This window comes from Pinus tabuliformis, chromosome 8 (assembly GCF_031772625.1).
Source record: "Pinus tabuliformis cultivar Carrire ecotype Pingquan chromosome 8, CPIR1, whole genome shotgun sequence".
Lineage (NCBI taxonomy): Eukaryota > Viridiplantae > Streptophyta > Pinopsida > Pinales > Pinaceae > Pinus > Pinus tabuliformis.
The window spans coordinates 614,347,562-614,365,497 of NC_142294.1; positions in this window are offsets into that span (position 1 = coordinate 614,347,562).

Sequence of the window (17,936 nt, forward strand, 5' to 3'; positions counted from 1 at the left end):
TGTTAAAATTTTGAATCGGAAACATTATCCTACCAAAATTTTTCAAGTGTTTCTAGTTTTTTTGCTATTACAGGTATTACCAGAATTTCCGGTAGCACCTGTCTCAATAGAAATATACAGCTGTCAGCAGAAAACCTCTGGGCCAGTTTTGGAAAGACAGCAACCCATAACAATATGGATAAGAAATATGATGGATATAGATAGTTATGAGGTTTTTGAAGGTTGTATTTAATGAAGACATATGGTCATTCAATAGTCAAGACCATAAAGAGAAAATTCAACAGCAAAAGGGGCAACCAATCAGTTTTTCCAGCAGCAAAGTGTCATTCTTCCTCTTCTTCTCATCTACACCTGTAATTTTTGTTGCAATTCGATGGGAGATGTTTTTAATATCTGAAAGACACCCATGTAACAAGAAAATAGTGAAACCACCAATTTAGGAGAGTTCGAGTTGGTGCCTCTTTCCTTATATATATCTTTTGTAAGTGTCATTTTAGGGTTGGATTTTGGTTCACCTTAACACTCATCTTAATAAAATAGTTTTTTCTACACTTCATGCTGGAGGATTTTGTGATTCAAGTTATATCTAATGTGTGGCTTATCTATTTCCTTGTTCCAATTTTCTGAACTATAAATTTGCAGTAGCTAGTATAGTATGAGTGAGAATCATTAAGAGGATCTGATGATGACTTATCCACTATCCAGTTTTCTGTAGATTATAATATATGTTCAAGTGGGACTTGTTAGTGAACATTTCACAAAGGATTTGTGAGGTAGTTTATACAAGATTTTACTTTCTGATTGTTGTCTCCCTTGCCAAGCCTGTTTTAATCTTTTAAATGATAAATTACAACAGCTAGTATAGTATGAGTGAGAATCATTAAGCGGATCTAATGATGACTTATCTATTATCCAGTTTTATGTAAATCATAATACCAGTTCAAGTAGAAATTGTTAGTGAAGGTTTCACAAAGGATTTGTGAAATACTTTATACTTTTTCTTACTTTCTAACTGTTATTTTCCTTACCAAGAAACAAAGTTTGTTACAAGGTTGTTTATGTAGTTGAAGTGACTGTCTTAAGATACTCAGTTTCTTAGGATATTTATCAACTCCCTGTTCTCTTTCCTCTACTCCCCTATATTACTCACTTAACCACGCAATTTATGCTTGCCATAAATTTCCAAATGCATGAAAGTTAAAGAGGAACACAATCATTTCAAAAACTGCTTTAGAAGCCATCCCACCACTCAAAAACCTTTTTAAATTTTGAAATGAAATCATGATGTGTAAGGCTTACTCTTTTTGTAGTCTAGGAGTAACTCCTTGCGATAACATAATCCATCAATTTTTAACCAAAATTATAACTAATTAAATCCCATTATGTAGGTCAAAATATATATGTTGAAAAAATATTTTACAGGTTGAATTTTTTTATGTTTATACCGAAAGAAATACACACTCACAGGACAAATTATATCATTTTCAATAAAACTCGGAAGATCAAATAATATTATTTTTGATAAAAATGTCCAAGTTAAATTGATTGTAGGTTTAATATGATGGGCAACAATAAAGATGACCTTTAAATTTACTACTACATTAGATTATCTAATAATACAATGAGTTAAATGTCTCAATAAAATGGCATCAAATGGCACACATTTTCTATGAAATATCTTCCAACAATATCATTTGATTCACAAAGATATCAAAATAAATAATTAGTAAATATTATAACTATCGACCAAGAAATCATAAAAAAATAGAAATGATTCCATGATGTATCAACTAAATGATGTTTACAAGAGAAAAAATAAATAATGAACCACTGAGCGTAGTCGCCAACAACTAATGGGGAAATCTGATAATTGAGCAAGAAATGTTGTCGAAATGGTTGGTTGACAAAAGAAAAAGAAATTTTTACAAATTTATTTATGGAAATGGATATACCACGTAAACGTTTTATGGTTATCATGTAAAAATGTCAATAGTATCACTTTCATCTATTTTTAAGTGTGGGAGGAGTATGTAAAATATCATTTGAAATGTTGGACTATGTATCTATTAAAGGAAATTGATTGGGGCTGTAGAATCTATTTCCCCTATCTACATTAGCCTCAAAAGCTCTGGGACCAATGTAATAGCTCTCCTTCTAATCTCCTCGAAAAATGAATATATGAAAAATTTAAAAGTGAAATACTGCAAGGATTGATTTTTAAGAGTTGAGTGCATCGAGATGAAATTACAAGTAGAAGTAAATATAAAAATATATGAATCCACATCTAGCCTTCTGTTTGATACGGAGTGTAACCTCGATTTTTCTCATTCCATAGAAATTTCAATTTTTCCTCCTCTGGAAGGGAAAAAGGGCGTCAATTTTGCTAGAAGACTTCATCCAAAACATCTTGATTGATGCCATGGTGGATGACATAAAATCCAGAGTCCAGACATCCCTATATATAGATCAATCAACCATTCCATACATAATAAATTTAATTGATTTCTCCTAAATCAATGAACTAAATCAAAAGTTAGGGAAAAGAAATTTGAAATTATAACTAAGAGTTTGAAATACCTTCCAATTTTGTTTTACAGTCGTAGTAAGGTCAGGATTTGAAAGATTCTTTTAAAACATGCTCAAAATAATACTCAAGCATCTTGAATTCCTTGCATTTTTTCCTTTATTTCTTCCAATGCCTTCGAAATATTTCGACAGGGAGGCATTTAAGTAAACTAGTGAAATTTTGCTGCATTGAAAAACATTTACGAGAAAAAATAGAAATCCCCAATAAGAGGTAATTCATTGCATCCGATAATACTTCCCTATATTCACACTCACACACATTTGAAACACTAAAAAGGCTTGACTCTCCCAGGCTTCTAAACTAAAGAACTTCTTCACTTTATTGCATGAAATTCCTCCCTTGCTTTTCTTTATCATTGAGCTACAACCATGACTAACGATACATATTTCTAAAATGATGCAAGGCAAAAATTTCTAAATAGACAAAGATCATTGCATGAAAAAAGAAAAATGTATTAGTGAGAAACATCAAATAATTTATATTGGTAAATATAACACCCTCCTCCCACATCTAGCCAAGCAACTGGCTAGCCGAGGTAAACATGCGGTGAGAGGACACTATGATATGATTCAACCTCCTAATTCATGTTAAGGGAGTGGGACTAATGGAAACACACCATACAAACATCCAACATCAGCATTAGGACCCTCAGGAACCAACCCAACCTTTCTGCCAACTAGCACCTAGGTCCCACTAAGATTTTGGACTGCTTCACCCCTGCTTGCTCTCATGATATATGTCTGCTAGCATCCAAGAGGCTCTGGGCGCTCTCATGACAAGGCATGCCGATGTCTAGGGATTCTTTTGGCCAGTGCAGTGCTAGCACCCCCAAGATTTCAGCCTAGGTCACTACCCAGAATTGAATGACATCTTTAGAACAATAATATAATAGGGAAAATATAGTATAAATTAAATCACTTGAATGAGACCTTAAATAACAAATATTTAAGTCAAAAATATCATGAATATTTAATCTACAAGTGCAAATAAAAAATATGAGCATATGGGTCTCATGCTTAGCTCATTATCGCAAAGAGACATTGATGCCTCTACACATTAACTACCATTCCATCCATTAGGTCATAGATACATTGTTCATTAATTTACAAGTAAAAGCATGTTGAGAGACATACATAACTAATGTCATAAAACACATATATAACCAACATAATAGCAACAATAATATCAATGAAATCATGGCCATATGATCCACATATAAACCAGTATAATACTCATAGAAATATAAGGAGAAATAACCTCATATTGATGGTGCAAAATCTAAACCCGGGATGGGACTTCCACATTCCACTCGATTGTTAATGGCTGAGCCAAATATCTCTTCCGCCATTCACCCTCGTGCCATATTCAAAGCATGAATGTGGAATATCATAGAACACATCAATCCAAAACCATCCATGGCTTCCAGAGGCCCTCCACCTCAACCCATCAAACAGTGATTCCACCTCATGGTTAGGCATCACAAAACCATCATTAGATTGGTCTCTATCCAAGCCTTCTAGGGCTTCCAGAGCATTTGTTCCAACCAAGGCTTCTAGGAGTAGTAACTCAACCCACATCTGCCGTCAGGATTCTAGATCATTTCTCCAACCAACACTTCCAAGACTGGTAACTCAACCCACGAAGGGCTTCCAAAACATTTGTCCAACCAAGGCTTCTAGGACTAGTAACTCAACCCAAGCTATTACAGGGCTTCCAGAGCGTTTGTTCAACTGAGGCTTCCATAAACTAATAACTCAACCTAGTCTAAGGAAACATGAGAACTAACAAAAGAAAAAACAAGGAAATAAAACCACAATCTCCATGTCTATCCAAGAGATGGAAAGTCTAGGCAATCCACTGTCAATCCCGACCATCCTCCATGCCAATGAAAAATCATAACCAACAAACAACATGCATATTCTATGCATGCCAAAACTAGTGAGGAAAACATACATGCAACTCGGTACCTGCAAGTAAAATATGTTGTAGCTACTGATCCCGATATCCTCTTACGCTTTCCTGCTCTTCCCTTGCCTTCTTGCACCAAAAATACAAGTATGCCAAACCCTCGAAGAGTGCTCCAAGAAAATTCTAAGTATAAAAAAGTATTAGAGAGAGAGAATAATGAGAGAGCTCTAAAATTGAACTGACAAAAGGTTACCAATTGAACCTCATTAGCCTTTTTATTAATGAGGCCTCTATTTTCTTCATTTTTCATTATTTTCCTTCATTTTCCTCCTCACATGAAACCTGTGACTTTTCATCTCCATTTTCTCCTAATTTCCATTATTTTCATAAATAAATGTGCCAAAAATTCCATTTTGCCTTTCCAAATCCTTAGCCATTTCCTTTGCCAATTTCCTTACACATTAATAACCAAATGGAAACCCACACTAGGATTTTTTGCCCAAAATTCAGCTTGGAATAAGTGTCCCATCAATCCTTGTTATTATTTTTCCCTTTTTAACTTTTATTACATGGAATTTTGACCAATGCTATTATAGGACCCTCAACACCTATAACCACAAAACTGATGTAAGAAAAATATATTGTTGATAGAAATTTATAACTTAGCTCGATGCAGTATTTACAATGATCAACCTACTGAGAAGAAAACCAATATGAAAACATAACAACATAACATCATAATGACATGACACCCATACCACTTATTGGAACTTTATAACATAGCTCATGGCAGTATTTACATCCATATATATATGTACATATACTAAACATCACCAAACCATATATCCAAACATATACCAAGAGATATACCGAAACTGCCTCAACTAGAAAAAAAAGAAGCATACATAGCCCGCATCTGATCCGCCATCTCCTGTGTAGCTCCATCAGGCCCAAAGTTATTCAATTGCACCTTAACTTGTTCGGTTGCTCGGTTCTGGAGCATGAACACTTTTTTCTACAATATACACTGAGGCTTTGGCTGGAATTCTCCATCTGGTTCCACCTATAATACAGACCAGTCAATCACATTATCAACATCTTTAACATACTTCTTAAGCAACGACGCATGAAAAAAATCATCGATTTTCACTGTTGGAGGCAGTGCAAGTCCATAAGCTACTGGCCCAATCCTCTCAATAATACTGAAGGGTCCACAACATTGTGGTGCCATCTTGGAACATTATCCAATCCGAAGGATCTCTTCTTTGGTTTAATGCGGAAGTACACATATTCCCCAACCTGGAACTCCTTGAACAACCTATTCCAATTTGCATAGCTCTTCTACTATCTTGTGCTGCCTTTATATTTTTCTTGACTACCTGCATTTCTTGTTCCATGTCTGCCAACATATCTAGTCCAATCAACACCCTGTTAACTGGATCACTACAACTAATAGGAGTATTGAAAATCCAACCATACAATGCCTCAAATGGAATCATTCTCAAAGATTCATGATACCCATTGCTGTAATCGAACTCTATGAGTGGAAGATACTCTTCCCACTTTCATCGCTGATGCATCACATAAATCCTCAACATGTCCTCAAATATCATGTTGACCCTCTCTGTTTGTCCATCTATCTATAGATGATAAGTTGTACTAAAGGCCAACTTTGTGCCCAAACCTACAAATTAGTCCTTCCAAAACTTGGAAGTGAACTTCACATCCCTATCTGACACAATCTTCTTTAGAACACCATGCAATTTGACCAAATTTATGATGAATAACTGTGCTACATCGCTATCTAAGAATGTAGACTTCACTAGAATGAAATGTGCAACCTTTGTCAACCTGTCCATAATAACCATATTGGAATCATGTTGTCTCATGGTCCTCGAAAAGCCTGTGATGAAGTCCATGGAAATGAGTTCCAATTTCCACTTTGGAATCACAATTAGGTGTAGCATTCCACTGGATGTTTACACTTAGCCTTCACGTGCTGATAATCAAAACACCTAGCCACAAACTCTGGTACATCCCTCTTCAGGTTCGACCAGTAATAAAATATCTTCACTTTTGTTAGTGTCTTCTAATAACCTAGGTGACTTGAATATGGTTTCACATGAAACTCCCTCAAGATCACCTTATTGAGCTCACTACTATCTGACACATATATCTTGTCTCAACCTAATCAATCCATCTGTTGTAAGGCAATAGTCCACATATTGTGCACTTGCACCTGTACCTATACTTGTACATGTACCTATACCTACACTATCACATGTACCTATATCTGTACCATCACATGTCCCTGTAACTATACTACCACTTGTGTTTGTACTAACACTTTGCTGCAACATGTGCATAATCTCCATATATTTGGCATCCTGTTGACCTTCCTGCAAGATCCTATATTGTGTGTTCCATAAGAGCTCATATATGCTAAGTGATTTAATTAGATATTCCTACTAAGAACATCTACCACTCTTTTCTCTTTGCCTTTGATGTACCTGATCTCAAAATCAAACTTGCTGATTGTAGCCAACCACCGAGCCTGCCAACCATTCATCTTCAGTTGGTCAAATAGATACCGCAAACCACTGTGATCACTCAACAATGTAAACCTCTTGCCCAAAAGATAGTGTCTCCACATCTTCAACACATGTATAATCGCTGCCAAATAAAGATCATGTGTGGGGTAGTTCTTCTCATGCTCATTCTATTTTTGTGACTCATAGCATACCACCTATCAATCTTGCATAAGGACTCCACCAAGCCCTTTCTTGGAAGAATCTATCATACTACAAACTCTTTGTCCGGATCTGCAATCTTTAACGTTGGTGCATGTGTCAACAACTAATTAAGCTACTCAAAACTAGCCTCACACTCCTCTGTCCATTCAAACTTCATACCTTTCCTTTGCAATGATGTAATAGGATAAGAAATCTATGAGAAGTTCTCGATGAACCTCTGGTAGTAGCCTACAAAACCCATGAAGGATCTCACCTCATCCATATTCTTAGGAGTTACCCAATCCATGATGGCCCTTGTATTCTCTGGATCTACTGCAATGCCTTCCTTAGAGACAACATGTCCCAAGTAATGTACCCTAGTCTAAAAGAAACTACACTTACTAAGCTTAGCATACAACTAATTTTGTCTTAACAATCTCAACATTGTTGCTAAATGCTCGACATGCTCTTCCTCATTTTTATACTATACAAATATCTAATAAATGAACACAATAACAAACTTATCTAAATACATATGCAATACACTATTCATCAAGCACATAAATGTAGCTGGAGCATTAGTCAAACCGAATGGAACTACAACAAACTCATAATGCCCATACCTGGTTTGGAAAGTTGTCTTGTAAATATCTTCTTCTTTGATTTCTACCTGGTGATATACGGATCTCAGATCAATCTTCGAGAACACTGCTTCTCCCTTCAACTGATCATACAAGTCATCAATCCTCGACAAGAAATACATGTTCTTGATGGTCAATTTATTCAACTGCATGTAGTTAATACATAATCTGAGATTTCCATCTTTATTCTTCAAAAAAAACACTGGTGCGCCCTCGGGCGATACACTTGGCCTAATGTATCCATTGTCTAACATTTCCCTTAGTTGCAACTTCAACTCTATCAACTCATGTGTACTCATCATGTAAGGTGCTTTTTATGTTGGGGCTTCCCCTAGAACCAACTCAATAGAAAAGTCTACCTCCTTGTGAGGTGGAAACTCTGTAATGTTCTTAGGAAATACATCCTAAAACTGTTGTAGGACTAGGTACCTACTCAAAACATCTGCATCCTCTACTTCCTTACCTTTGTCACTAGAAATGTGCACTGGAAATAACACACACCCTTTTCTACGACTACATTTTGCCTGCATAGCTGTTACCATCGTAACTAATGTGGATTTCTTCTTTCCTTGCAAGACTCCTGGTTCCCCATTGTCATCCACATACTCAAACGCCTTTTCATAACAATATACCATGTTTCTATGAAGATACAACCAATCCATGCCCGACAACATACTATATGATCCCAACTATAATACATTCAAATTTGTTGTGGTAGGCATACAATTCAAATCAAATGCACAAGCTCTTACCTAATGATGAACTCGCTTCTTTGTACCTATAGCCAACTGCACTAACCAAGATTCTCCATGCAATTCCTTACTCAAACCACACTTATCCACTAAGTCAAGACTAACATATCTATAATCAGATCTAGGGTCAATAAAAATAAATAACTTGATCACAAAACTTACCATCCATCATAGATACGTGATGGTATGCCTGTTTATTAACCAATGCTGCATAAATACAAGGAACTCTTTGACCAACATCCCCAATAGTCTGTGCATCTTGTGAACTATATATCTGAGGCCTACCACCCTAATTTTGTGGAAAATATCTCATGCGATGATATTTTCCACAAGTCCAACACTCTATAGGCTTCCAGCCTGCATCCTTATTTTATTCTTATAATCGAAATCCCTATCCTTTATCTGATGCATTGAAGTTCTTAGATGGAATTGCATTTTGTTTATTATATGTACCCTGATTTCTGGCTCGCTCCTTGTCCAATTTTCCTTTTTTATTTGAATTACCCTTCTAGTCTGACTTAGTCTCATATTTGCACTTCGATTGTTCATAACAATTCCTTAGCTTTCATATGGCCTCTTCCAATGATCTAGGTTCATTGAACTCAATCCTATCCTTGAATGCAACCAGTAATCCACTAATGAATCTCTGAATCTTGGCCTTCTCCTTCGTGAGGTAAGGCACATACCTTAGTAGCTCCAAGAACCTACTAGTGTACTCCTCATCTATCATCGATCCCATCTTTAGCTCATAAAATTCCTTTTCCATGTCATCAACGTATCTCTCTGATAGATACTTCTTCTTGAATAACTGCTCAAAATCACTCCAAGTCAAGTCTTCTTCATGAATATATCTAACATTCTTCACATCCTCCCACCAAATGTTTTCTTTACCTTTGAGATTGAATGTATTTAATCTGGATTTCATGTTCTCTGAATATTCATGCAACCTGAAGAACTTCCTCATGCCAAGCAACCATGCCTCTGCATCTTGTGGTTTCTTGATCTCTTAATCAAAATTAAGTGGATTTTATTTCTTAAACTCATATGGAAAGTATCCCCTATCACTCCTCTTGTAAGGATAATAACGATGATGATCATAATGCCTATATGAATCAAAACTAGAATAATACTTGTGTCTATCCCTCCTCCTATCTGGAGTGTCCAACAGTCTTCTGTCTCTGATCGTGTCATCTCTATCTGACCTATAACCACCATGCGACCTACTACCATATGCCCTATTAGTTCTGTCCTCTTTCTCATAGCTAATCCGACATGGTCCCTTTCACTGCAAATCTGACATACTCTGAAGTATTACTGCATTTACCTCTGCTTGTTTCTCCTGTGATTGCATGATTCTGTCATTATCTGCCTTACAACTCTTTATTTCTTCCTTTATTATTCTCAATGTATTTGCCAAATTAGAAGAATTCCCAACACCATACTGCTCATTTGATTCACAGGGAGAGTCTTTCTAGTCTACCATATTGCTAGCCATTTTATATTCTTCCTGCAAGGTATATCATGTCAGCTAAACAAAATCACAATAAACCAACGTACCTTAATGTAGCTCGGGGATTATACCTTATTTGTAAGATCAACAAATCAACGTGATTCATATATAACATAATCATGACAACATGTAAAAACATAACACATAAGCATCTAACCCTATAGCCATCATCTTAGTTGGAGTTCGCTCACCAATGCATGACCATGCAACCACACATACCATGACCTTATGCATGACGACATCAAACGTACCAATGGATGTGGAAAACACACAACCATAATGTAGAAGATATGCTAGAATTCATGCAGATACCACACAAGCATGAACATGGACCACACACACACATATACGCACGTATAATCAAGAATAAATGAACAATACTTGAAACCAAGCATACAAGAATGTAACCAAACATACGAGAATGTAACCAAGCATACAAAATGATACATGTAAGTGACATATAAAAAAATGTAGGAAGTCATACACTCATGATGATGCACTTCACAATAAAAACATCAACTTCCACATGGCGACATCACTACAACCATGATCAAGACCATACAATGCAACAAGAACATGGAATGCAAGTGTAAGAGACACACATGCAACTGACATGCATGCATGACCAATACACAACCCATCTATCCCGAGGGGTGAACCATGCTCTAATACCACTCTGTAACACCCTCCACCTACATCTACCCAAGAAATCAGATAGCTGGGGTAAACATGTGACGAGAGGCCACTATGGTATGATTCAACCTCCTAAGTCATGTTAAGGAAGTGGAACCGACAAAAACACACCATAAAAACATCCAATATCAGGATTAGGATCCTCAGGAACAAACCCAACCTTTTTTCCAACCAGCCCTTAGGTCGCATTGAGATTTTGGACCACTTTACCCCTAGACGCTCTCATGCTATAGGCCTGCCAACGTCCAGAAGGATCTGGATGCTCTCATGGCAAGGCATGCCAACGTCCCCAGGATTTGAGCCACTTTTTCAGGCCCACAGCCCAGGTCACTGCCCATAATTGAATGACATCTTCAGAATAGTAATATAACATGGAAATGACAATATAAATGAAATCACTTAAATGAGACCTTGACTAGACCCCTACTAGCCATGCCAGACATTTCATCAAACATATCACGAATATGTAATCTACAGGTGTAAATTACGAATATGAGAATAGGGGTCTCATACTTAGCTGAGTATCGCTAAGAGACATTGATGCCTCAACACATTAACTGCCATTCCATCCATTAGGTCATAGATACATTTTTCATTCATTTACAAGTAAAAACATGATGAGATCCATACATAGCTACTGTAATAAAACACATATATAACCATCATAATATCATGAGAAATACCAATGAAATCACACCATATGATTGACATATAAACCAGTATAATACTCATAGAAATAGAAGGAGAAATAACCTCATATTGATGATGCAACACCTAAACCCGGGATGGGACTTCCATGTTCGACCCTACCATAGAATGGCTGAGCCAAATATCTCTTCCTACATTCACCCCTGTGCCATACTTCAAGCATGAATGTGGGATATCATAGAACACATCAATCCAAAACCATCTAGGGATTCCAAAGTCCCTCCACCTCAACCCATCAAACAATGATTCCACCTCACAGTCGAGTGTCACAAAACCATCATCAGTTTGGTCTCAATTTGAGCCTTCCAGGGCTTCCATACTGTTTGTTCCAACCAGTACTTCCAAGGCTAGTAACTCAACCCACCAAGGGCTTCTAGAGAGTTTCTCCAACCAAGGCTTCCAGGACTAGTAAGTCAACCTAAGCTGTTACAGGGCTTCTAGGACGTTTGTTCAACCAGGGCTTCCAGGAACTAATAACTCAACCCTGACTAAGGAAACATGAGGACCAAAAAAAAAGAAGAGGAAATAAACCCACAATCTCCATGGTTATCAAGGAAATGGCAAGGCTAGGCAATCCACTGTCAATCCTGACCATCCTCCATGCCAATGAAAGATCATAAAAAACAAACCATATGCATATGCCATGCATGCCAAAACTAGTGAGGAAAACATACATGCAACTTGATACCTGTAAGAAAAATATGTTGTAGTTGCTGACCCGATGTCCTCTTGCGCTTTCCTGCTCTTCCCTTGCTTTCATGCTCCAAAAATCCAAGTATGCCACACCCTCCGAGAGTGCTCCAAGAAAGCCCTAAGTATCCAAGATTATGAGAGAGAGAGAATAATGAGAGCTCCAAAACTAAACTGATAGAAGTTTACCAACTGATCCTCATAAGAATTTTGATTAATGAGGCCTCTATTTTCTTCATTTTCCATTATTTTCCTTCATTTTCCTCCTCACATGCAACCTGCGACCTTTCACTTCCCTTTTCTCCTAATTTCCATTATTTTCATAAATAATGTTCTAAAATTCCATTTTGCCTTTCCAAAGCCTTAGCCATTGCCTTTGCCAATTTCATTAGCCATTAATAACCAAATGAACACACCAAATGAACACCCACACGAGGTTGTCTTGCCCAACATTCAGCTTGGAATAAGTGTCCCATCAACCGTGGTTATCATTTTTCCTTTATTAACTTTTATTACATGGAAATTTCACTAGGGTTGTTATAGTAAATTAAGTAATAGACAATTTAGTTTAGTTTTTCTTTTTTAGTTGAGAATCATAAAGAATCATTTAGGTTCTAGTTTCTAGGAGTCCTTTTTAAAAGAGGAAATAAAAATAGGTTGTGCAAATCACTTATATCAAAAGAAGGAAGTCTATAAAGGGAATACAAAGGAGTTTTTTAATCATATTTTCCTAAGGAGGTTGTGGTTGTGTTTAATTTTCTTGTTGAAGCCTCCATAATGAGTTGAGTATTTGAGTTACAGTTGCATGTTGCATGAATCCATCTTAATTCCTGATTTCCATCTTAAGTCATTATCAAGGATGGAAAGTGATACATAAAAGGCTAAGAAAACATTCTAACCACCATTTTTATGACCAACAACTTGTAATATAAAAAATATTTCAAATAAAAGGAAAAAATAACATTAAAAAAAAATGGATGAGTATTCAAGAAGGCCAATTCTAAACAATGAGAGTTTTCGGGTAAAATTATCTACATTGAGAGAAAATATTTTATCTTAGCATAATAAATATTGTTGGTACTTCTAAAGTTTGCACTCAAATTTCTAAAATTACCCTTATTGTTCTCTAAAATGTATCTCTCACATGATTTCTATGAGGTTCCTAGAGAATTCTTGAAATTTTTGCAATCACTAAAGCTATTTGAAGGCCTATAAAGAAAATAATTTCAAAATTTGAGATCATACTGACGTGATGATAGATCTTGTGGGAAAATAATTATATAAAATAGAGCTCCAATGTCATATCTTGCCAATATTCTAGAGCTCCGACTGAGACATCGGTTAAAAATCCAAAATGGCTTCAGAAACAAGCTAGAGCAATATTTATTATTCCCATCAGCGAATATAGTAATAGAATTTTTGTTGAAGTTGCATACTAATCTCAAAGTGATTAATTAAAGGTGTTGCAGACAGATCAAAGTTATATAAATAACACGTTGTACTTTCGTAAATGAAATCACTTTATAAAAATACAGAACTTACCCTATTCATTGCGCTGAAGTTGCTCAAACCTCAACTAGTAGATTGGAAACCAGAACGAGAACAAGAAATTTGTGAACCCTCGATCTATAGAAGAGGAAAATCTGCCGATAAGTGGAGCAAGTGGCCATGGTAGACATTGAAATTTTTTCTCAAGGGATGAATTCCTTACCGACAAAGTACCTGTAGTATGTTCATTCAACAAGTTGAACGATTGCATAAATTAAGATTCAGTTGACAATTAAAGTAATGGGATCTAATGGTGGAAGAACATTCAATCGTCTAAAATTGGATCTGTCGGTGCATAGGAGTGCAAACTCGCATATGGGAGAGTTTTTCCTAGAGGGAACGCCTTGCGTCATAAAAATAATAAATAGATAAGTCTCTTTTTAATTATTATTTAGGAACATTTTTCCCATCTATAGAAGTATTTGTGTGGAAGGAGTTATGTGAAGATGGTTGTGCGGAGGTGGATGTTCAGAGGTTGCGTGTGTGGAGCACAAATGCATGTGCCTAGAGCTTTGACTGTGCCAAACATTTTGTGCAAAGTTTATTAAAATAATAAATATACAAATCTCTTTTTTAATTCTTATTTAGGAATGTGTTTCACAATGTATGCTCATTAATTAATATCTTTAGAAATTCTACAAATTCTCTACAAATCTACCTCTAGGATCATGTAGAAAATCTGACTGTAGATTAACCCGATAATGTAATATAACTAAAGCAAAATACTATAATCTACTTCTACTATCAATTTTCTTTGCGGAAGCTTAAAGATCTAGCTGAATTAGAGTTGAACACATATAACCATAAGAAGAAGAATGAATGCACATGAAACACAGAAGAATACTAAGGGGAAACCCTCAGCTAAAAACCCCACTATCTATATTATTATACAAGGTGGAAATACATCAGAATTATACAAAGCCTTATCTCTCACAGCTAGCCAGCTCTCAGTACAATCCTCCTGGATGCTCACAAGAAATCAAGGCTTCTCACAAACATTCTCCTCTGCCCTCCAAGCCTCCTATTTCCTTGCGAAGTTTCTCCTAGGTCATCTTGTTGTTACCAAGTGTAACACTGATCACTCACACTGATCTCACACCCTATAAAACTGCGCAATCCTCAAGGAACCTATGCCTTAACTGCATGGATGAGTTTCCTTTATATGAAAACACATGCAATTGATAGTAACCTGTCCTTGATATTTAGCTCAACTGGGTCTTTCTTTGAATAGACATGCATGAGTTATTCATGAGAGAATCTTCAGTTATCTAGAGTACACTAGTTTGATGCATGCATGCATTAACTAACTGAACTCACAATTAGTTCCTCAAACAATTTGAAACTAATTTAACTGAACATAACTCAGTTAACTGAGCTAACTAATTATAACTCAAATCCAACTCAACCTTATCTCCTTAATTAAGGGATAATATCCTTAATTTAAGGGATAATTGTTGCATGACTTCACAAAGACTTCTAGCTTGGATTTCTCCAACTAATTAATCCATAATGAATTAATTAATTATTTTTCAAGCAACTGGTGAGACTAAATTCAAATTTTAATTCTCAACTTCAATTCAAGGACAAATTAAAATTGGAATATTTTGGATTCTATTTTTATCATTTCTTGTTGCTATTTTCAACACTCCCTCTCAACAAGAAAGGAATTCAACTCGATCCCAATCCTAAACCTTTGGAATGTAATGCATGTAACACTAATCTCTAGTGTTGTTGCTCTAGCAACTCCAGAAACAAAAAAACATCCAACCTGAATTAGTATGATGCATCTGTCATCAAAGTCTCTGACTGCTATTGCCTCTGTTGACTGAAAACTTGGTGCCTCTGCTGACTTTGCCTTTATGCACTGTTGTCAATCCTTCTCTGTGCTCTTCAGTATCTGACTTCTCTAGCCTCTGTCACTTTGATCTATGACTGCATCAATCCCACTCATTCCTTCCTCTACTATGTACTTTGGTTTCCTGTAGCAAGGTACGATCCATGAGATAAAACCTCTCAATGGACCCTGCCCAATTTCAGCCTTCTTGGGGCTATCACTTCACATCGCCCCACCTCACACCTGGAGGTGTGGCTGCATGTGATCCCTCTACCCACTTGGCTTGAAATTTCCCCCTACTGGAGGTCTCTGCATGAGTGGATGCCTCCACTCGGTCCCCTCTCAGCATCTCCAATTGTGGCTCCTCCACAATTGTCTGAGACTTCTTCTGGGGTTGCATATTGAGAGGTAACTTACTCTCCATCTCAACCACCAAGTCTCTAACATTTTCCTTGCTCCACAAGGCTTTGCATGCATCTTGGACCTCAAGAGCATATAGGTTCTTAACTCGTGAACCGATATGTTTCACCTGTCCCGTGGTGATGTGTCTAAGGAAAACCTTTCCCTTAGTAAAGATTACATCGTAGCCTTTGTCCTCCAACATCGTAATCAATACCAAATTCTTCTTCAGTCCAGGCACATACTTCACATCTGTCAAGGTGATAAGAGCTCCATGCTCCCTCTAGAAAGCAACCGTGCCCACACATGAAACACTAAACCTTTCGTCGCCACCCATCTCTATGAGTATCTTGAGGTCTTTCTCCTCCAAGGTACTAAATAAAATTTTATCGCCGGTCATGTGGAATAAGGCTCCAATGTCAAGAAACCAACCACAACCCATCATCGATGATACCATGCATGTGATGAGGGTGAAGTCCATTTCGAACTAAGAGGCTAATGCCTCACCTTCAGATCCTTCCGAGGATCCCTTCTTGGACTTCTTCGATGGGCAATTAGTCACATAATGACCCATTTCATGACAATTAAAGCATCTCACTTTAGATTTGTCAACATTCTTCCCCCCATGAGAAGAATTCGATTTGGAATGAGAATCCTTCTCCTTCCCTTTCCTTTCCTTACTTGCTAAGGCCAGATTTTCTTCATCATCCTTGGACGAAGAACCATCTCGTGTGATCCTCCTGATCTCCACCTACATGAGATCCGACCACAGTCATTCCCAATCCAGCAGTTTCTCCCTTCCATTCATAGAGTCCTGCTAGCTATTCTAGCTCTTTGGAAGGCCAAGGAGAGGTAGTTATTCCCACACTACTAAGCCCATCTCTGCAAGTGGTGAGCTTGTTTAGATATGTGGAAATAGTATCGTCGTTCTCCATCTTGATTCTTCAAAGCTTATCCTTGAGCGCCAATTTCCTCTCGTCACTATTATTCTGGTAAAGGTTCTTCAATGTCTTCCACATTGAATATGGAGTATCCTTCCCATGGATACTCGAGACAATATGGTCTCGAACTCCCTCAAGGATGATCCGTCTCGCCCTCGCCACACACTTCTTCCACTCAGCCAACTCTTGTGCATTAGTTGAAGCTGGCTTTTGGATTTCTTGATCAATGAAATCCTTCAAGCCATTGTCTTCTAATACAGCCTCCATGCGATCTTTCCATGCTATGTAATGTGAGCTACTTTCCAAGGCATACTCAAGTCTCAAGCCATAGAACACCATTGGCCAACCTTGAAGTCTGATAAGAATTCGATTTGCACCTGCAACCCCAAACTTCAAACTTCGAATTCTCTTCTCCGTATACTGTTCACTACTCTGATAAACTTAGCTCTGATACCATGTAGAAATTTTGCAAATTCTCTACAAATCCACCTTTAAGATCATGTAGAAAATCTGACTGTAGATTAACCCGATAATGCAATATAACTAAAGCAAAATACTATAATCTACTTCTACTATCAATTTGCTTTGTGGAATCTTAAAGATCTAGCTGAATTAGAGTTGAACGCTTATAACCATAAGAAGAAGAATCAATGCACATGAGACATAGAAGAATACTCAGGGGAAAGCCTCAGCTAAAAACCCCACTATATGTATTATCATACAAGGTGGAAATACAAAAAAATTATACAAAGCCTTAGCTCTCACAGCTAGCCAACTCTTAGTACAATCCTCCTGGATGCTCACAAGAAATCAAGGCTTCTCACAAACCTTATCCTCTACCCTCCAAGCCTCCTATTTCCTTGCGCAGTTTCTCCTGGGTGATCCTGCTATTACCAAGTGTAACACTGATCACTCACACTGAACTCACACACTGTAAAATTGTGCAATCCTCAAGGAACCTATGCCTTGACTCATGGATGAGTTTCCTTTATA